This window comes from Mobula birostris, chromosome 7 (genome assembly GCF_030028105.1).
Source record: "Mobula birostris isolate sMobBir1 chromosome 7, sMobBir1.hap1, whole genome shotgun sequence".
Classification (NCBI taxonomy): domain Eukaryota; kingdom Metazoa; phylum Chordata; class Chondrichthyes; order Myliobatiformes; family Myliobatidae; genus Mobula; species Mobula birostris.
This window is the reverse complement of record NC_092376.1, coordinates 127236469-127258567: the sequence shown is the minus strand read 5'-3', so window position 1 is coordinate 127258567 and position 22099 is coordinate 127236469. Positions and strand designations below refer to the sequence as shown.

The window sequence follows — 22099 nt, the reverse complement described above, 5'->3', positions numbered from 1 at the left end:
TGTCTATGCACCTTAACTCTCCACATGTGACACTCAGAAGGCAGCTGGTCTGTGGTATAGGCAACCAGATATATAGGCAGTGAAACAGTTACAACCAGTCTCCAGGAAGTGCAGCTGTACTTCATCACTTGTCAGTTTTTACACTTTAGCTTCCCTTGCAAGAAACTCGACGTGTTCCTTAAATTTATTTGGGTGAGGCAGTAGTTATGGTTGAACATATTTTGGTATGTGCAAGCATACAATTGTGAGTTGATATGTGGGAGGGTGAAAGGGTGCAAATTAATATTAAACCAGAGCCCAAGTTGATCATTTATGATAGGGCCAAGGGAAATTGGGAATAGACTAATAGAGCTAATAGAGCAAAGCCAGGGAGTGGTTGTAGATGGTTGCCTCTCTGACAGGAGGCCTGTGACTAGTGGTGTGCCATAGGGACTGGTGCTGGGTTCATTGTTGTTTGTCATCTACTGTACATCAATGATCTGAATGATAAAGTGGTTAACTGGATTAGCAAATTTCCAGATGACACCAAGATTGGGGGTGTAGTGGACAGTGAAAAAGACTATCATGGCTTGTAACAGGATCTGGACCAGCTGGAAAAAAAATGGGCTGAAAAATGGCAGATGGAATTTAATACAGATTAGTGCGAGGTGTTGCACTTTGGTAGGACCAATCAGGGTAGATTGTATACAGTGCATAGTAGGACACTGAGGAGTGCCGTAGAATAAAGTGGTCTGGGAATGCAGGTCCATAATTCATTGAAGCTGGCATCACAGGTAAACAGGATCATAAAGAAAGCTTCTGGCACATGGAGTACAGGAGATGGGATGTTATGTTGAAGTTGCATAAAATGGTGAAGCCTAATTTGGAGTATTGTGTGTAATCTGGCCACCTACCTACAGGAAAAATATAAATAAGGTTGAAAGAGTACAGAGAAAGTTTATAAAGATGTTACCAGGTCTGGAGGATCTGAATTATAAGGAAAGATGGAATAGATTGGTACTTTATTCCTTGAAACATAGAAGACGAGGGGAGATTTGATAGAAGGTATACAAAATTATTAGGGATACAGATAGGGTAAATGCAAGCAGGTTTTTTCCACTGAGGTTGAGTGGGACTACAACTAGAGGTTATGGGTTGAGGGTAAAAGGTGAAAAGTTTAAGGAGAACATGAGGGGAAACTTCATCATTCAGAGGATCATGAGAGTGAGAAATGAGCTGTCAGCACAAGTGGCGCATGGGAGCTCAATTTCAACATGTAAGAGAAGTTTGGATAGATACGTGGATGGTAGGGAAATGGAGGGCTATGGTCTGGGTGCAGGTCAGTGGGAGTAAGCAGCTGAAGTGATTTGGTGTGGGCTAGATGGGCCAAGGGGCCTGTTTCTGTGCTGTGTTTTCCTTTGAGTCTATGACTCTGATGGTACAGAAGAAGGATGCAGTATCTGAGTACATGCACACAGCTGTACTTTACTAAAGTAAAGTCACTAAACTACATAGATACGTCCAATTGTTAGGATAATTCTTCCATGGCCAGTTAATCCTGCTTTTTTCTTGTCATTCAGCTCTTTGCTTCAGGATATGTGTTCCCCCCTTATCTACCCTTTACATTAACATCGTCAATGCAGTGCTTAAGCTATGCCCGTTGTCTACCATCTGGGGCCATACCTCTCCTTCTCATTCAGTTGCTAAAGATCAACTAACCCCTTAAGAGATGTTCATTTTTTAGTGCTACAAACTTGCTTTCAGTTCAAGTTGGTAATAAAAGTAGGGCTTCTGTTGCTAAGCAGAGGCACTGAAAAGCATGTAAGCGGCTGCCTGAAGAAATCATTATAATTAACAAGTGGTACAGCTTGCCAAGATGCCTACATTAAGCACAATGCAGATAGGTTAATTATTCATTAAAATCCCTGTATCATTTTCAAGGTTTATCCAGTTTAGTGCCCTCTTTTCCACAGTGTGTAAACCAACATGTGAAAACCAATATAGTGTATTTGGAATCTTGTGCAAATTGCAAAATAATATTGAGATTAAAATAAGTTTTCAAGAATGGGGGAATGAAGAGACAGCCAGAAAAGTAATAAAAATTGTTTGTCCAGAAACGTTCTTGCTAGTCTCATTAAGGTGCTGGTGCACCATGGACCAACATTTGTTTCCTTTAAAGACCCAATTTGGCAGTATTCTATTGCTTACAGTTGCAAGCCATGTGTACACTAGGCTTGGTCTTAAAGTGATCAAAGAGCTTTTGTCCCTCCTTCCATTCTTCCACCATTACACAGTGCACTGAAGACAATTGAAGCTTAGTTTGGAGGCTACGGTGGGTATCTTGTCAGGGAGAGAGAAGGGTTACAATGGGGTGTGTATAGGGTAGATGGAAATAAGTGACTATTGAGTATGAGACATAACTCAATGTTGGGAATTGGAGTTTAGAGTCAAGATAAGGGGAGAAGTACAACAGGGATATCTTTGACTTAACATAGACCTACTTTAAATGAGATTCCACAGCTTGGTATTTTCTTGGAAAACTCCCTTCAAGTTATGATCACATGGACCCTTTGTGCTGTGAAAGTCTGCTTCATTTGTATTGGGCCATTCTGACCAAAGACCCATGTGAAATTAACGGAATGGAATCTACATGTATGCAGCCTATTGTTAATGTCCGCTGTGTATGTTCAGGCACCTACATACACGAGTCATCAGGTGCTTTGTTCAAAATTAAAAGTTCAAACTAAATAGGTTATTAAAGTACACACTGTATATCACCATATACTACCTAAACAGTGACAAGCAACCAATCTACAAAAGAAGACAATATGTGATAGATAGATAGATAGATATATAGATAACTCAGAAAACATGAGTTGTAGAGTCCTTGAAAACGAGTCCATAGGTGAGTCTAGAGAGGACCTGGAAAGAAAATTGCTTCTCCAACAATTTGCGGGATATCACGGATCCATTTTGTGAAGGAATTTCCTAAGAATGTTGTACAATACACATAAATTTTACACCATTATGCCTCTACAATTCAATATTTGTATATTTCCAAAACTAATTAAATTCATGGAAAGAGATGCAAAAACCAGATGCCACTGCATGTAAGGAGTTTTTACATCCTCCCTGTCACCATATGGGTTTCCTCTAGATCCTCCTATTTCCTCCCTCATTCAAAAGTTATACAGTTACTGAGTTGTGGGCATGCGATGGAGGTTGCCCGGCACAATCCTTGTTGGTTTGATGTAGCACAAACAATGCATGTCACCCTATGTTTTCATTTTACCTGCCATATAAAGCTAATCTTTGAATTTTGATCTTTAATCTATAATCTTTAATCTTTAATATATTGGCTGGGTCATGGAATTATATGATCATTCATTATGGCATTGTTAAAAATTGACTGACCTGTGTGTGTCCTCACTAGTTATTTTTAGTTAGTTCAGTTGGTATCTGGTGGGCAAGTACTATAAGCCTGCTTTTAAATTCAAATTATTCTTAAGTCTTCTAGTGTGGTACCATAATAGAACTGCAGTAGGTGTGGTGAATAATCTGAATTTCTGATTTCCACTTGTAATTGCTAACAGCAGAATTTACTGTTCATTTTGCACCATGAAAATGGTTAATTTTACTATCATTTGCAAGGCATTACATGGGCTACAGGTTTTTCATCTTCCAGGCGGACATGGAACATATAAGACTGAGAGGTTTCAAATTAATTGCATAAGTTTGCTATGAATGTTTCTTGGTGATCAACATTTATTAACATTGTTTGGGATCTTGTGCTTTCATAAACATTGGGAGAAGAAAACTTCCCATTTTTGCTATCAAATATAAAGCATGAATGAAAACAACCTGAAACACTTCCTCCACAGAGAATATTATTTCCAAATTCAGAAGGACATCTCTCACTGAGGCAATGTAATTGTAATGCCCTGGGTAAGATTCCTACTGCTATGTTGTGATGTAGTTTTACTTTAGCAGTTAAGCAGTGTGTCCTGCTAGTATGAGAGTTTTGACTTCAGCTAAATGTAAGGAGCCATGTTGTCCAACTTAGGAATGTGGTGTCAACCAGTTGGAGCTGTCTTGATACGTGTCATAACTTTCTGTCGAGAGGAACATCTGAGAGTGCTGGGCAGAAGCAGATTTCTGAAGGACTGTAGTCTGGTTTGGGTTTTTTTGGCAGTAGCTACGGAGCAGGGCACAAAGGAAGATGCTGCAGAATGCCGTGCGAAGGAGAGTCCCCGTTGTAGGAAGTGCTTTGTGCAGATGAATGATTCGAAGGATGAAGGGCCAATACTCCTGAGGAACAGTTCATTGAAGATCGTTTTTGAGGGAAATTCAGACTGTGGTGGGTGCATTCACACCGACCATGTGTTCAGTATGTGAGTAAAGCAACACACCTGATTACTCCAGATATGAGCTCCATTGTTTATGTGCACATTTAGACTGGTTAACTGTAATGGGCCTTCTTTATTTATTTTTTCTTTCTTTTCCTATTAATTGTTTGATGAAGTTGAAAAGCTGGTAAGTATACTTTCTTGCAACACACATCAAAGTTGCTGGTGAACGCAGCAGGCCAGGCAGCATCTCTAGGAAGAGGTGCAGTCGACGTTTCAGGCCGAGACCCTTCGTCAGGACTATATGAAGGAAGAGTGAGTAAGAGATTTGAAAGTTGGAAGGGGAGGGGGAGATCCAAAATGATAGGAGAAGACAGGAGGGGGAGGGATGGAGCCAAGAGCTGGACAGGTGATTGACAAAAGGGATACGAGAGGATCATGGGACAGGAGGTCCAGGAAGAAAGATGGGGGGGGGGAACCCAGAGGATGGGCAAGGGGTATATTCAGAGGGACAGAGGGAGAAAAAGGAGAGTGAGAGAAAGAATGTGTGTATAAAAGTAAGTAACAGATGGCGTACGAGGGGGAGGTGGGGCATTAGCGGAAGTTAGAGAAGTCGATATTCATGCCATCAGGTTGGAGGCTACCCAGACGGAATATAAGGTGTTGTTCCTCCAACCTGAGTGTGGCTTCATCTTTACAGTAGAGGAGGCCGTGGATAGACATGTCAGAATGGGAATTGGATGTGGAATTAAAATGTGTGGCCACCGGGAGATCCTGCTTTCTCTGGCGGACAGAGCTTAGGTGTTCAGCAAAGCAGTCTCCCAGTCTGCGTCGGGTCTCACCAATATATAAAAGGCCACATCGGGAGCACCGGACGCAGTATATCACCCCAGCCGACTCACAAGTGAAGTGTCGCCTCACCTGGAAGGACTGTTTGGGGCCCTGAATGGTGGTAAGGGAGGAAGTGTAAGGGCATGTGTAGCACTTGTTCCGCTTACACGGATACTTTCTTTATAATTTTATGCTGGTGTGTGATGTCTTTTCTTGGTGATGGATGATTGTGTGTGGGCAGTACTTACACAGCATTTTCTACAATCAGTGGTTCTCAATTGGAACATCCTAACATTTCTGTTTGGTGGAACCCCAAATCATACAGACCTGACCCTAAAGGTATATTGCTTACGAAAGGTGGTTTTCTCACTGCTGCCACTTGCCTGTTAGCAGAGTTAGCTAACGAGCTAAGTTTGTATACGAGCCCAGTGTGAGGTTTGCATAATACTTTCTAATTTTCTACAGTAATCAGCCTTTGAACAACAGTGGTAATTTATTGGAACTAATGCTAAATTAGGATCAATTTTCTGTTGAGATACAGACAGCCTTTAGACACACAAGGTTTTCCTCTTGTTGAGTGAGCTAGATATATGGCTTTGGTGGTGAGATTTACATCGAACACCTACAACATGTCTTTTATGCAAAAAATCAGGCATAGAGACCTAAGCTGTTTCTAAATGTGCAGAGAGCTGCATTTTAAACAGCTCAACTCCTCATGACTTGTTTTGAGATTATTTCTTGTTATCCAGCATTAATTCTGCACTAAGATAATATTTTACATTAATAAATTTATACTCACAAGAACGTTGAACTTTACCAATATTTATTCATTTTCTGTTCTTCCACTGGAATAGTTATGACTCAACGAACAACATGGATGAAGGGAAGTTCTGATGATGTGCGAACATTCAGTTAAAATACTTCTCAGTGTTATTAAACTAATGTTCCAATGATTTTTGCAATGTTTTATTCTCACTTAAAGGGGAATTCTCCATGGTAAGCACCATAACATTAAAAAAAATTACTTGAAATAACAAGGCAGATAAATCAACTTTGGAATTTTGAGACTATGAAGTGTAGAAACTTGTAAATATAGAAACTAAAACAGAAATGAATAATTGTTTGCATTAAGTTATGTCAAACTGGAATTCTATATCAATAATACACGTGATTTATCTCTGCTTGGTATCCAAGTTTCACTAACCATCAATGCAGAAATGTAAGAAAAATATCGAAAACAAATGAGTTATAGACTTGACTGCATGCTTCATATCAGCTTTGGTTTTCAGCATCTGAAAATGAATCCCATTACCATACCCTGCTCCATGCCTGTGATATCTGCTAGAAATATTTTCATGCTCTTCTCTGGAAAAAGAAACATAAGCCTGCTTCAACAGTTCAGTGGAAATAATTATGTTTAACAATCCTAAAGCTTCTATTAAATCTGAACAACCATAACTCTACAGTGCAAGTATTCCCAATACTTCAAGTCTATTATTCTCCCTGTTTCTGGATTTGAATTAAATTAAAAATATGGATTATAGATCTGAAAATATTAATAAGTACGCTAAAATAAGACATACAGAATTCTAAATTATTAACAATTATCCTGCAAGAATATGCCAAGATATAAATGGTACACACTTAAACAAAAGCAAATAAGAACCTCATTTTACAGAAAATACTTCTTAAACATATTAATGGAAGAGAAACTGGGCAGATTAGAAATCGGCTGTTGATTTGGTGAATCACCATCTTGGCATTCCTGCCCAAATTTTAATTTTGCTTTGCTAGCTCCTATAAACAAAACCCTTTTTAAAATTCAAAATGCCAGTAGAAATTTTTATGACTTTGCTCAATACTTTAATCTGTTTCTATTCTCTCCACAAGCTTCAAAGTCTTGGTTTTTAACTTAAGCTCCCATTCCTCATTTTCCTTTCTAAAATGTATTCCGTCATAGTTCCATGTTAAAGGTATTTGTCATCCACCGTGTTATCCCAGTAACCTTCCTCTGGTTAAGCATTAATTCATATGTTGCAGTTTTACTTCTCAGTTACTTAAAACAATAGTTATGAAGTTATGGACTGTGATGCGCAGCTGGGAAAATACAATTTATTTCAGCTGTAAATCACTATGTTGCAGACAGATCTTATACGGATGCATAGTTTTGTCACATCTGCTGAACTTCCACATTCTCAGACTGTGTCTAGAAGCATCTGCTTCTTGAAAATGTCACTGGTATCTCTGCATGTGTCAGGTCCTTCCATGCCATAATACATCATTTCCACAGAGGTTCAGTGCAATCGGTTTGACAGTAAACTGTACAACAGCCCTGATGATGAAGGGTCTTGACCCGAAACGTTGAATTATTCCTTTTCATAGATATCGCCTGTCTTGCTGAGTTCCTCCAGCATTTTGTAGGTGTTACACTAGTTTCATAATAATTTGTTCTCATGACAGAAATGAATATTGCGTTTAACAAGAGAATTTTATGGACTTTAAATTTTGGACTCGACCGTGACCGTTTGTATCTCTTTTAGAGTCATCTTGTACTATTTGTTCTGTAGGCACCCTATGGCCTTACCCCAGTATGCCTTTTATCATTAGGTTTATCCTCCCAACCACCCAGACAAAAACCTTACCCTTCACTCTTTCTTCCTTTCCATTTTGCATCTCAGCTCAAAACTAAATATCCTTGAGGCACTGTGGAATTTTACAACAGCACAAGCTGTAACCCTGTGGACCAACATAGCCTTTACTCTGACATTAATATCAAGCCACAAGTTCAACTAATGTTCAAGTTCAACAAGGATAGAGGAAGGGCATGTAGCAAGGAGGATTAGGCATATCTAAAAATGAAGACCTAACATGGTGAAGCTGCAACACAACAAAAGCAGCACACAATGAGCAAACTGTGGGAGCCATGCATCTGTTCTCTATTTGTTTTGTATTCTGTGCTGTGTGTTTATTATGTGTATTATGGAAACTAGTTACATCAGTGAGGCATGATAAAAGCAAAGGAGATAAGTTCCAGATTCATGCTTATTTTGTGGCAGTTTGTAGCTTGGGACCGCAGAGTTCATATCTTCGCTGACCATTGAGATAACACTCAATAATACTTAATTGGATCCAAAGTTGAGTCCGGACGAAGGGTCTTGGCCCGAAATGTTGACTGTACCTCTTCCTAGAGATGCTGCCTGGCCTGCTGCGTTCACCAGCAACTTTTATGTGTGTTGATAATAATACTTAATTGTATGCTTGCTAATTACTGTGTACATACATCTATTGATGCTTCTGGACACATCTTCAGTGATGTTCCTGGAATCATCGGGTGTTTCGGGTCTTTCAACATCATACAACCTCCTCCAGGTGACCCAGCCGGGGCTGATCAGACCCCAGCTTGTGTCCAGATGGCTAGCTACTTATGACTCCATGGCTCCCCTCTTTTGAGCCATAGCCATCTTGAGGCTCTCTCTGCCACATCGGTGGTACTGCGGATGGCTCTCCACTTCCTCTCTCCCTCGATGCCCAAAATGCTGAAGGCCCTAACTAAAGAACAGGCTATGAATCCCCTACAACCAACCTCCACTGGGAGACACCTTGCTCTCCATCCAGCCTGCTGACAGTTGCTGACCAGTCCTGTGTACTTGGAGAGCTTCCTTTCAAAGGCCTCCTCCTAATAAAGGATTAAAATTGTGAATTCGATTCTTTGCAGCAATCATTGGAACTGTGGGCATGCCACACAAGCATAACCGCTCTGCGGGGTTGCAGGCTGACGCATTGGTTTTGATTTGATTTTGGATCAATTCTTTGCTGATACACAAGCCAAAAACTGATGGAGCAAGTCAAAGCTCTGCAGTTTTACTACATCTAATTGCAGTTGCTGATGGACAAGTAAACTGCTAATGGTGGGATGAACTTCAAGAATAGTCTCATCTTCAATGGTCCAGTGAGGGCTAACGAGAAGGCTGAATTATTTACAAAGGTAATTAGTTTGGAAAACGAAGTGGATTATCCATCTTGGCTTCTCACTGAGATCTCTAACATTCTAGAATACAGTCTCCGGCTAATTTAATTCACTTCACAAGAGCACTTGTCTGCTTGGGAACATTTAACACTGCAAATGTGTGGGAAAAAACAATTTCTAGGCTGTGGTACTGAAGACCTGTGCTCCAGGACTAGCTGCACTTCTAGCCAACTTGTTCCAATACAATTACAACTATCTGAGAATGTGGAAAATTGCCTATTTATCTTCTGTTCACAAAAAGTACGACAAATCCGAACCAGTTAATTAGCTCCTTGTCCACGAAAAAATGATGGAATACATCATTGATGGTTTTGAGAATTACTTATTTACCCTTATTAACCAATACTTTGGTCACCAGTTTGGGTTGTGCTAGCACCACACACTCTAGACATCACAACGTGGCTCCAAATGAACCAAAGAGCAGAATTCTAGAGGTGGGGTGAGAATAACTATCCTGGACACTCTGGCAACATTGGACTGATTGTGGCTACGAGGAGCCCTGGTGATACTGAATTCCTGGACACTGGTGGGGAAACAATAGAGCGATTGGAATCACACATTGACAAAGGTTGTAGCTGCCAAGAAACATTTATCATAACTCAAGACATCATCGTGGGATCTCCTCGGGGTAGCCTCTTAGACCCAGCCACTTTCAATTACTTCATCAATAATGTTCTTCCATCAAAATCAGAACTGGGTATGCTCACAATGAATGCATGATGCTTGATTCTATTTGCAGCTTCTCACCAAATGAAACAGCCCATGCTTGCATATAGCAGGACCTAGAAAGTATTTAGGGATAGGATAATCAATTGTAAGTAACATTTGTGCGATTGAATTTCTATCAATAATGATTTCCAACCAGGGACAGTCTAACATTCCAAGATATTATCATTAGTCTATATTCAAGGATGAAATGAACTGTTTCAGGTTAAATGCATATTGCAATTCTGAGCATCGCGAAAATTATTTACGCAAACAACAGGAATTCTGCAGATGCTAGAAATTCAAGCAACACACATCAAAGTTACTGGTGAACGCAGCAGGCCAGGCAGCATCTCCAGGAAGAGGTACAGTCGACGTTTCAGGCCGAGACCCTTCGTCAGGACTAACTGAAAGAAGAGTTAGTAAGAGATTTGAAAGTGGGAGGGGGGAGGGGGAGATCCAAAATGATAGGAGAAGACAGGAGGGGGAGGGATGGAGCCAAGAGCTGGACAGGTGATTGGCAAAGGGGATATGAGAGGATCATGGGACAGGAGGTCCAGGGAGAAAGACGGAGGGGGGGGGGGGAACCCAGAGGATGGGCAAGGGGTATAGTCAGAGGAACAGAGGGTATTGTTCCTCCAACCTGAGTGTGGCTTCATCTTTACAGTAGAGGAGGCCGTGGATGGACATGTCAGAATGGGATTGGGGTGTGGAATTAAAATGTGTGGCCAGACAGTCCTTCCAGGTGAGGCGACACTTCACCTGTGAGTCGGCTGGGGTGATACACTGCGTCCGGTGCTCACGATGTGGCCTTCTATATATTGGCGAGACTCGACGCAGACTGGGAGATCACTTTGCTGAACACCTACGCTCTGTCCGCCAGAGAAAGCAGAATCTCCCAGTGACCACACATTTTAATTCCACATCCCATTCCCATTCTGATATGTCTATCCAGGGCCTCCTTTACTGTAAAGATGAAGCCACACTCAGGTTGGAGGAACACCTTATATTCCATCTGGGTAGCCTCCAACCTGATGGCATGAACATTGACTTCTCTAACTTCCGCTAATGCCCCACCCTCCCCCTCGTACCCCACCCGTTATTCATTTTTATACACACATTCTTTCTCTCACTCTCCTTTTTCTCCCATATCCCTCTGACTATACCCCTTGCCCATCCTCTGGGTTCCCCACCCCCCCCCATCTTTCTCCCTGGACCTCCTGTCCCATGATCCTCTCACATTCCCTTTGCCAATCACCTGTCCAGCTCTTGGCTCCATCCCTCCCCCTCCTGTCTTCTCCTATCATTTTGGATCTCCCCCTCTCCCTCCCACTTTCAAATCTCTTACTAACTCTTCCTTCAGTTAGTCCTGACGAAGGGTCTCGGCCTGAAACGTCGACTGTACCTCTTCCTAGAGATGCTGCCTGGCCTGCTGCGTTCACCAGCAACTTTGATGTGTGTTGCGAAACTTATTTACTTGTTTTTATCTTTTATCATTTGTAAAGAACACACTTCTTTTTAATTTCAATATATTTTATCCTTGCAGTGTAATCCTCCATCTTCAAGGGAAACATTCAATATAGATTTTATATTAATTCTATTTTGTTCTCAAAATCTCGTCCTTTTCAACCTATGACAATATTTAAATTAAATATATATAATTAAATATATATAATTATTAATTAACCTGCTTTAAAAACATTTTTGTTATCTGTGAAGTTATAGGACTTATTATTATTTGTTAATTCACCATATCTTCCATTTATGAGATAGTTAAGATCTTTTTCTTTCTGGTCGTTATATTTATATTTTATCTGCCATGATATTTTGAAACCAGCTACAGAACAGTTTGATCTTAGCTAAAACTGTATTAACAATCAGCAGGGTTTACTGCAACACACATAAAAGTTGCTGGTGAACACAGCAGGCCAGGCAGCATCTCTAGGAAGAGATACAGTCGACGTTTCGGGCCGAGACCCTTCATCAGGACTAACTGAAAGAAGAGCTAGTAAGAGATTTGAAAGTAGGAGGGGAAGGGGGGGGATCCAAAATGATAGGAGAAGACAGGAGGGGGAGGGATGGAGCCAAGAGCTGGACAGTTGATTGGCAAAAGGGATATGAGAGCATCATGGGACAGGAGGCCCAGGGAGAAAGAAAAGGGGGACGGGGGAAACCCAGAGGATGGGCAAGGGGTATAGTGAGAGGGACAGAGGGAGAAAAGGGAGAGAGAGAGAAAAAGAATGTGTGTATATAAATAAATAAATAACGGATGGGGTACGGGGTGGAGGTGGGGCATTAGCGGAAGTTTGAGAAGTCAATGTTCATGCCATCAGGTTGGAGGCTACCCAGACAGAATATAAGGTGTTGTTCCTCCAACCTGAGTGTGGTTTCATCTTGACAGCAGAGGAGGCTGTGGATAGACATATCAGAATGGGAATGGGACGTGGAATTAAAATGTGTGGCCACTGGGAGATCCTGCTTTCTCTGGCAGACAGATCATAAGTGTTCAGTGAAACGGTCTCCCAGCCTGCGTCAGGGCTCGCCAATATATAGAAGACCACATCGGGAGCACCGGACGCAGTATATCCCCCCAGCCAACTCACAGGTGAAGTGTCGCCTCACCTGGAAGGACTGTCTGGGGCCCTGAATGGTAGTGAGGGAGGAAATCTAAGGGCATGTGTAGCACTTGTTCCGCTTACAAGGATAAGTGCCAGGAGGGAGATCGGTGGGTCGGGTTGGGGGGGTACGAATGGACAAGGGAGTCGTGTAGGGAGTGTTCCCTGCGGAAAGTGGGGGGGAGGAGGGAAGGGTGTGCTCAGTGGTGGGATCCCGTTGGAGGTGGCGGAAGTTACGGAGAATAATATGTTGGACCTGGAGGCTGGTGGGGTAGTAGGTGAGGACAAGGTGAACCCTATTCCTAGTGGGGTGGCGGGAGAATGGGGTGAGAGCAGATGTGCGTGAAATGGGGGAGATGCGTTTGAGAGCAGAGTTGATGGTGGAGGGAGGGAATCCCCTTTCTTTAAAAAAGGAGGACATCTCTTGTGTCCTGGAATGAAAAGCCTCATCCTGAGAGCAGATGCGGTGGAGACGGAGGAATTACGAGAAGGGGATAGTATTTTTGCAAGAGACAGGATGAGAAGAGGAATAGTCCAGATAGCTGTGAGAGTCAGTAGGCTTATAGTAGACATCAGTAGATAAGCTGTCTCCAGAGATAGAGACAGAAAGATCTAGAAAGGAGAGGGAGGTGTCGGAAATGGACCAAGTAAACTTGAGGGCAGGGTGAAAGTTGGAGGCAAATTTAATGAAGTCAATGAGCTCAGCATGCGTGCAGGAAGCAGCGCCAAATCATCAGGGTTTACTGATTTTTTTTTGCCATTAGGCATGTCATTGTTGTTAAGCAATCGGGTCTACTATCACTCTGAATAATTCAAAAATGTAATCAATCTTTGGAATTTTAAAACTTTAAGTTTTTATGATGTTCAAATATTGATGAAGAAGGATATTTCTAACAAGCATTATGAGCATATCAACTTCTCTCATCTTCTTTCTCTGGTCTTGCTCATTTCACAATCACACTGATTCCTATGTTGCAGATACAATTAATGTTGTTGCTTTTCCTGTTTTTTTTTAGTTTCAGAGGATCAAAAAAGGAAACATTCCCAGTCGAAGAGGAAGAGAGTGGACACCATATCAAATTAAAAGGAACTGCCATTCGATTCTACACTCTCAGCAGATACTCAGAGATATTAACAGCATGTAAGTTGGATGGTAGGCTAGAGAGCGAACCCTATGTGGACAGATTGTGGCAAAAATGTACAGGAGCTGATGTGGGAGATGTTCAGGAATGTGTGTTACTTTGGAAATCTCATCAGACAATGTTGTTGAGCATTAATTTTGCTGCAAAAGTGTCAGATAAAAATTCAGTAGTGTAGATGATAGAGAAAGCCTCAACAGGTCAACGCAACCAATTGCTTGGGACATTAGAAATCCTTCCAGAAAGCTATGATTGTCACAAGGGTTGTGCAGTTCTTGGAGAAATCTTAGGGAAAAAAAACAGAAAATGCTGGAAATGCTTAGTAGACCAATCAACATCCATAAGGAGAGAAGCAGAGTTGACCCACACTGTTGACTCTATTTCTCTCCTCATCAATGCTGCCTGACCTGCCAAGTGTAGCCACAGTATTTATGGAACTCAGGTTAATGCAACATCTGATTATCAATGTATCACCTTGCAACAAAAACATTGCAGGTCTAAGTGTTGCAGTGAAACTTCAGACTGTAATCTATTTTGAAGTGAAGATGTCTCTTGGATTGCTTGTTTTTGAAGCTGAATTATTCTCTGAAGGTTTTTGGGAAGGAGGTCATACAGTTTTCTTTCCCTCCACCCTATTCTAGTTATTAATTCAGCTCTCTGTGGAATTCTTTATTTATTTTTGTGATTTTAATTCTGCAAATATTAGGAATCATTTCATCTCAATAAAATATTAGATGATGCAAAATAAATACCACTATTCAGCCAGATCTCCATGCACAGATTTTGAATTTTAGTTTTCCAACAAACTGAAGAAATAATTGAAAGAAGTACTGTACACAAAAACAAAGTTTTACTGTGAAACATTATTATTATGAAAAATATTTTTCATTTATCATATTTTCTTTAATATAAGCTTTAACCATCAAACATTTCGAATATTTCACAAATATTTTGTTAGTTCTTGAGTGTTCAAGACATGCTTGATTATTTACAATAAATTAAGTGCTATCAAGGAACAGAAATTGGAAATGCAAACACATGAATCATTTTAATAGAAAGATGATTTGCAAAGTCACATCCTTCGGATAAGTAGCTAATTACTGCATAACTATATGATCATATAACAAATCATTATAACATTTGAGATGAATAATCCAAGGCTGAAAAGATAGTTTCTGCATAAATGGCTAAAATTATTTTAGAATAATGTATATAGGTCAGAAATTAGATCCTGTAACATAAAATGAAGTGCAAAGAAAAAGAGTTGCCACATTGAATCAATCATGTGACTTCCTTTCCGTGGTCTTAGGTAAGCCTGACTCACTCCTGGATGTCATGTTCAATTTTATATACAAGCAGTCTGTGAGCCGTACGCTGAAGTATTTCTTCACAGAGCTTGTGATGTTTGTTTCTTCTTTAAATGGTCCTGCCTGAACTGCGGCCAGATTATGTAGCTTAGTGCTAGGTATTTCTGACGGCAGCCCTGGTGGGATTCTTGGATCCCCTCCACCCAACACATGAGACATTCTTCCTGTCATCTCTCTCTCTCTCTTTGACAACAGGGTGGCACAGTATCACAGCAGTTAGCGTAATTGCCTTACAACATCAGCAATCACTGATGCTGTCGCTGTCTGTGAGAAGTTGCATGTTCTCCCTGTGACTGCATAGGTTTTCTCCCGGTGCTCCGGTTTACTTCCACGTTCCAGAGACATGCGTTTAGTGTTAGTGAGTTGTGGGCATGCCATGTTGATGTTGTAAGCATGGCATCACTTGTGGGCTTCCCCATCACAATCCATGATGAGGTTGTATAAGGCATTGGTGAGGCCGAATCTGGAGTATTGTGTTCAGTTTTGGTCACCAAATTACAGGAAGGATATAAATAAGGTTGAAAGAGTGCAGAGAAGGTTTACAAGGATGTTGCCGGGACTTGAGAAACTCAGTTACATAAAAAGGTTGAATAGGTTAGGACTTTATTCCCTGGAGCGTAGAAGAATGAGGGGAGATTTGATAGAGGTATATAAAATCATGATGGGTATAGATAGAGTGAATGCAAGCAGGCTTTTTCCACTGAGGCAAGGGGAGAAAAAAATCAGAGGACATGGGTTAAGGGTGAGGGGGGGAAAATTTAAAGGGAACATTAGGGGGGGCTTCTTCACACAGAGGGTGGTGGGAGTATGGAATGAGTTGCCAGACGAGGTGGTAAATGCGGGTTCTTTTTTAACATTTAAGAATAAATTGGACAGATACATGGATGGGAGGTGTATGGAGGGATATGGTCCGTGTGCAGGTCAATGGGACTAGGCAGAAAATGGTTCAGCACAGCCAAGAAGGGCCAAAAGGCCTGTTTCTGTGCTGTAGTTTCTATGGTTTTCTATGGTTTTCATACTGATATGGTTTGACGCAAGCGATGCATGTTTCGATGTATGTGTGACAAATAAAGCTAATCTTTATCTTTAAAATCTGTTATGAATATTGCTGCCATGGGGAGCGTACTTTTAACAGCAGACTTCTTCTGTGGTTGGTTTGTAACATCATTGGCAGTTGTGTTTCATTCTAGGCATAAACCACCTCATTTCAGTTTCATTCTGGTCAGAAATCACCTCATTTCAGAATCAAATTCCCTTTTATCCATTTTAGAGTTAGCATGGGAGCAGATCTATTCAGCCCATTGAGTCCTCACCAATTGCCCACTTACAATCATGCAAAATTTTACTTTTCCCCACATCCTATTAACTCTCCAGTCTGCTCACACAACCCCCTCCCCCAATCCTGATTGTGTCATTCCCCTACACACTAGGGACAATTTACAGTGATTATTCTACCAATCCACACCTTGTTGGAGGTGTGGGATGAAACTGGATATCCAGAGGAAAGCCGTGCGGTCACGGGGAGACTGTGCAAATTTCACCCAGATAGCTCTAAACCCTTACTAGTTGTGCCACAGTGCTACTATTGAAAGAAGCACCACCAGCATTGTGAAGGCCTGCTTTAGCAATGGCTCACGAATAGCTTGTGTATAAAACCTGCATATAATATCCAGGAGTTAGTCAGCACTTCATCTTCTATTTAGGAACATTGCAACCCTTGGGTTTTAAGATTAAATGTAACAATTTCATTTATTTTCATTTCCCCTCTCTACAAACAATGGCTGTACATTTTTGTTTCAAGTTGATTCATTTTTTTTCTTCACCTTCTATTGTTTTATTTTAAATCAATTGATACCCTGATGACCTTACTCCACACCCTATCACAGATTATCCTTCTGTTTTCTGCATCCTGCCCATCATTGCAATGTCTGTTTTATTACTTTTCAAATTCCAATGAAGAATATTTGACCTGAAACATCATACTTCCTATTGCTGTGCACGATATTGTCCATTCAATTTGTGCCAGCTCTCAGGGTATTCCCATTAGAACTATTCCCAGACTCATTTCCCTGTAACATATCCTCTCCATTAACATCCCCAATTTCCTTGCCACCCATCTACCTTACAAACTTGCACATCTTTGGCAAATGGAGGGAGACTAAACTGGCCAAGGGAAAATCCATATGGTGAAATAGAGAACATACAAACTCCTCTTAGACAGCAACCTAGGTCAGGATTGAAATTGGGTCACTGAAGTTGTGTGGCAGCAGCATTCACTGCTGGACTACTGTGTCAAAATAAAATATACTTCAGCTTCAGGAATTCAAGTAGCACCTTCCAGCAGCTATCCCATTGTCAGATAACACATATACTATGAATATGTGCAATTATATTCTGTATTAATTAATACAATCTATAAATGTTGAGACATATTCTGGACTTGTGGTATATAGCAAAACATTAACTTCAGCAACCAATCTTTAGACCTGAACATGGATATTGGGTCAATCAGCCCTATTCCTCTGAAAGTCCGCTGCTCATATTTGTTGAATAAACTACTTCTATATCCATTAACTTCAGTCTCCCTCCGGTGACTTTGTTCACATATATCATATAAACAAAAGATATGAGATCATAAGATGCAGTAGCAGAATTGGGCCATTTGACCCATCAAGTCTGCTCCACCATTTTATCATGGCTGATCCAATAATCTTCTCATCCCCAATCTCATGCCTTCTCCCCATATCCCTTCATACCCTGACCAATCAAGAATCTATCAACCTCTGTCTTAAATATACATAACAACTTGACCTCAACAGCTGCCTTTGGCAAAGAATTCCACAATTCACCACTCTCTGGCTAAAAAAATTCCTCCTCATCACTGTTCTAAAAAGAGGTCCCTCTATTCTGAGGCTGTGTCCTCTGGTCTTAGACTCTCCCACCAAAGGAAACATCTTCTTCACATCTACTCTATTAAGGCCTTTCACCATTCAATAGGTTTCATTTAGGTCACCTCTCATTCTTTTGAATTTTAGTGATTACAGCCTTGTGTGTGGCACTTTGTCAAAGGCCTTATGAAAATCCAAGTAGACAACATCAACTAATTCTCTTTCAGCTGCCTGCTTGTTATTTCTTCAAAGAATTCCAACAGATTTGTCAGGCAAGATTTTTCCTTGAGGAAACCATGCTGACTACGACTTATTTTATCATGTGTCTCCAAGTACCCTGAGACCTGATCCTTAACAATTGACTTCAACATCTTCCCAACCACTGAGGTCCGACTAACTGGCCTATAGTTTTCTTTCTTCTGCCTCTTTCCCTCAATTATGAGAGGAGTGACAATTTTAATTTTCCAGTCTTCAAGAACTATTCCAGAATTTAGTGTTTCTTGAAAGATCATTACTAATGCCTCCACCATCTCTTCAGCTGTCTCTTTCAGAATTCTGTAGTGTACACTGTCTGGTCCAGGTGGCTTATCTACCTTCAGACCTTTCAGTTTCCCAAATATTTTTTCAATTCACCTGCTATTCCATTTCCCCCATTACTACCTCTCTAGACTGTTTTCCAGAGGTCCAATATCCACTGTTGCCTCTCTCTTACACCTTGTGTTTCTGAAGAAACTTTTGTATTATTGGCTTGCTTACTTTTGTATTCCATTTTTACCTTCTGGATGTCATTTTAGTTGCCTTCTGTTGGTCTTTAAAGGTGTCCCAGTTCCCGAACTTCCCACTATTTTTTGCCCTACTATATTACTATATGCCTTCTCTTTGGCTTTTACATTGGCTTTAATTACTCTTGTTAGCCACCGTTGTGTCATCTTTCTTTTAGAATACTTCTTCCTCTTTGGGATGTATATATCCTGTGCCTTCCGAATTGCTTCCAGAAATTACTCCTTTACTTCACTGCAATAATGATATATCTGACTCGCTTGTTATTCTCAAATTTCAGGGTGAATTCAATCATATTATGATCACTTGCCCCTAAGGGTTCTTCTACCTTAAAATCTCCAATCAATTCCCATTCTTTGCACAATACCCAGTCCAGATTAGCTGACCCTTCGGTCATCTCAACCATGAGCTGCTCTAAAAAGCCATCCCATAGGCATTCTAAAGATTCCCCATCCTGGAATCCAGCACCAACCTGAATTTCCCAATCTACCTGCATATTGAAGTCCCCCATGACTATTGTAGCATACATGTATTTCCTACCATCCTTTGTAATTTGTAGACCATATCTTTACTACTGTTTGGGCATCTGTATACAACTCCCATCACAATCTTTTCACCTTCCAACACAATGTCACCTATTCCTAATGATTTGATTTCAATTTTTATCAACAGAGCAACACTGCCCCCTCTGCCTTCCGACCTATTCTTTTGGTACATTGTGTATCCTTATACATCAAGCTCCCAGCAATAATCTTTCAACCATGATTTAGTGATGCCTGCAACATCATACCTGCCAATCTGCAACTGTGCTACAAGTTCATCTACCTTATTTCCTATACTGTACGCATCTTCAGTCCTGTATTCATCCTTTTCAATTTTGTCCACCTTTTACTTTGCACCTCATCCAGCTGACTGCAATTTTGCCCTGTCAACAGCTTCTCCTCACGACACATTGCCTCTGTTTGTAAACCAGCTACCTCATCTTCAGCACTATTGTCCAACTTTCCCACAGAACTTCTTGCATTGAAATATACACAACTCAGGGCACCAGTCACAACATGCTCAATTGTTTGATTCCTAACTTTGTCTGAGGTCATATCAACATCTACCTCCACAACCTCTCCACTAATTGTTCTGGCACTCCGGTTCCCATCCCCCTACAACTTTAGTTTAAGCCACACTGTGCAGCATTAACAAACCTTCCAAGAGGGATATTAGTCCCCCCTCCAGTTCAGGTGCAAACTGTCTCTTCTGTACAGGTCTCACCTTCTCTGGAAGAGAGTCCAATCATCCAAAAATCTTATGCCCTCCCTCCTACACCAACTCCTTAGCTATATATTAAACTGTACAATATTTCTAGTTCTGGCCTCACTTGCATGTGCTATGGGTAGCGATCCTGAGATCACAATTCTGGAGGTCCTTCCTTTTAACTTATCACATAAAGCTGAAAAATTATATTTGAACCATAATGGGCAAAGCCAATAGGGCTGGGAATGACTTTGGCATACCTAAATTTGGTACCTAAGTCTTCACCAAGTGTGCATTCATTTTGATTCTTCCTTTGCCTGAACAATATAAATACAACTGGGATATATTGCTCAGCTATTTGAGATGGTCTGTGAGTCAACCACATGAGTTGATCTGGAGTCACATATAGGACTCTGAGGCTATAATTGCAGACTTAGTCTGCTGTATGTCATTAATAAACTTTGCTCTGTTCCTGTTATGTGCTAAGAGCCTCCAATTCTTATTTCCTTTGCCGGAGAAGCAGCAGAAGTACCTATCTATAACTAATTTCATCTTTTCTTTATGTATGCATCTCAGGTCATTCAATATAATTCTGTCATTATTTTCTTGCTGTTTGAGTGAGGAATGTTCGTGACCTTTATCTTAGCCTACAACAAAAGCAATAGGGAAGAGACAGAAGAGCCATAAAAAGTTAACCTTTAAAAATGAACAACTTTGTTTTAATTTCCTCAAAGGCCCTGGAGGAATGTGCATGTTTTTCAAAGCTTGAAACTATCAACTCATGAACAATTGGAAATCGGTTCAATCAACTCGATTCAGGCAATCTGCTAAAGATAACAGCATCAGGAAGAGACTTCTTGATTTATTATGTTTGATTTGATATACCCTAAGCCGTTTAAAATGAAAATGGCTCTATGTACTAACAAATCTAAAATGCTCCGACTTTGAAACTTGCAGTGGTGGATAATTCATCACTGAACATCATTCAACTTATGTAAAATAGTTCATTTTGTAACAGCTGTTTGGAGTCAAAAGGGCCTACAAGCAGCAAATTTATGTTATATTTCAGTTTCAAAAAAGGTTCAGTTATTGAAATCAATCCTATATGTTACATCCATTCCAACATTCACATGGTTGCCCAATAGCACAGACAGGCAAATGATTAATGTAGTTGTTGGTTAATGGACAAAATTAATATATTATTTAATTGTTTTTCCTAGACTTGACAGATTTCAGAGATTTCAGACTAATTTCTCTGACAATAATGGCAGCATTTTTAATTCTCTGGTAAACATTTCTCAAGTAAGACCTTTTTCTAATGACATAACTGAGCAGATAAAATACTTCTGATAAGTGGCCTATGTTACCCATTAATTCTTGCAGAACAATTTCTAATAAGTTATATTTATTATTAAGAATTATGAAAACTGTACCAGAAGACATGAATAATCGTCATTCTGGAAAGTATGTGAAGTTTCAAGAAACTAAAGTTAAGAGAAGTTTTCATTGTTAGTGATATATCTTGGAAGGAAGATAAAGAAGACTACTCATCTATTGTAAACAATATAGCGTGTTAGATACATAAATCTCTACAAAGCAAACATAGGTTAAAAAAGAACATGTTTATTATTATATATGTTTATTATTTAAATGCTTATTATTTATTACATGTTCATTGCAGATTATTATTACTTCATTTTTGTATTTGCACTGTTTGTTGTTTTTTGCACATTTGTTTTTGTTGTATATGGTTTTTCACTGATTCTGTTGTGTTTCCATCTATTTGCTGTGAATGCCCACAAGAAAATGAATCTCTGGGTAGTATATGGTGATCTATATTTACTTTGATAATAGATTTACTTTGACTTTATTTAGAAAAGAATGCATAGTCCTGGGATTTATTTCTAGAATATAGCTTAAAAACAAAGTAGCTGTGTTAAACTTGCACCCCAATCATGCAAGGTCCATCAAGTTTCGAATGGTGTCTGTGTAATGTTTCCCTTAATCACAGATAAAGTGAATAAAGACTTTATTTTAATAGCTGCTTTTACGATCTTACGATGCCCACATTGCTTTATAATCAATGAAGTACTCTCTTTAAGAGTAGTTACCATGATAATACAGGAAACATGTCAGTCAATCTGGCACCACTTCAAACAACAAAATAAAAATGA

General features: G+C 40.1%; 1 long non-coding RNA gene across 1 annotated transcript in view; it reads left to right on the top strand.

The window, feature by feature from the left end:
* LOC140200810 (uncharacterized) overlaps positions 1 to 21516 on the top strand; it is a 28584-nt gene extending 7068 nt beyond the window's left edge. The window contains exons 2-3 of the long non-coding RNA XR_011886737.1: positions 13520 to 13644; positions 20660 to 21516. This is a non-coding gene — a long non-coding RNA (uncharacterized lncRNA). The remainder of the gene's footprint in view (positions 1 to 13519; positions 13645 to 20659) is intronic.
* The last annotated feature ends 583 nt before the right edge of the window (positions 21517 to 22099 follow it).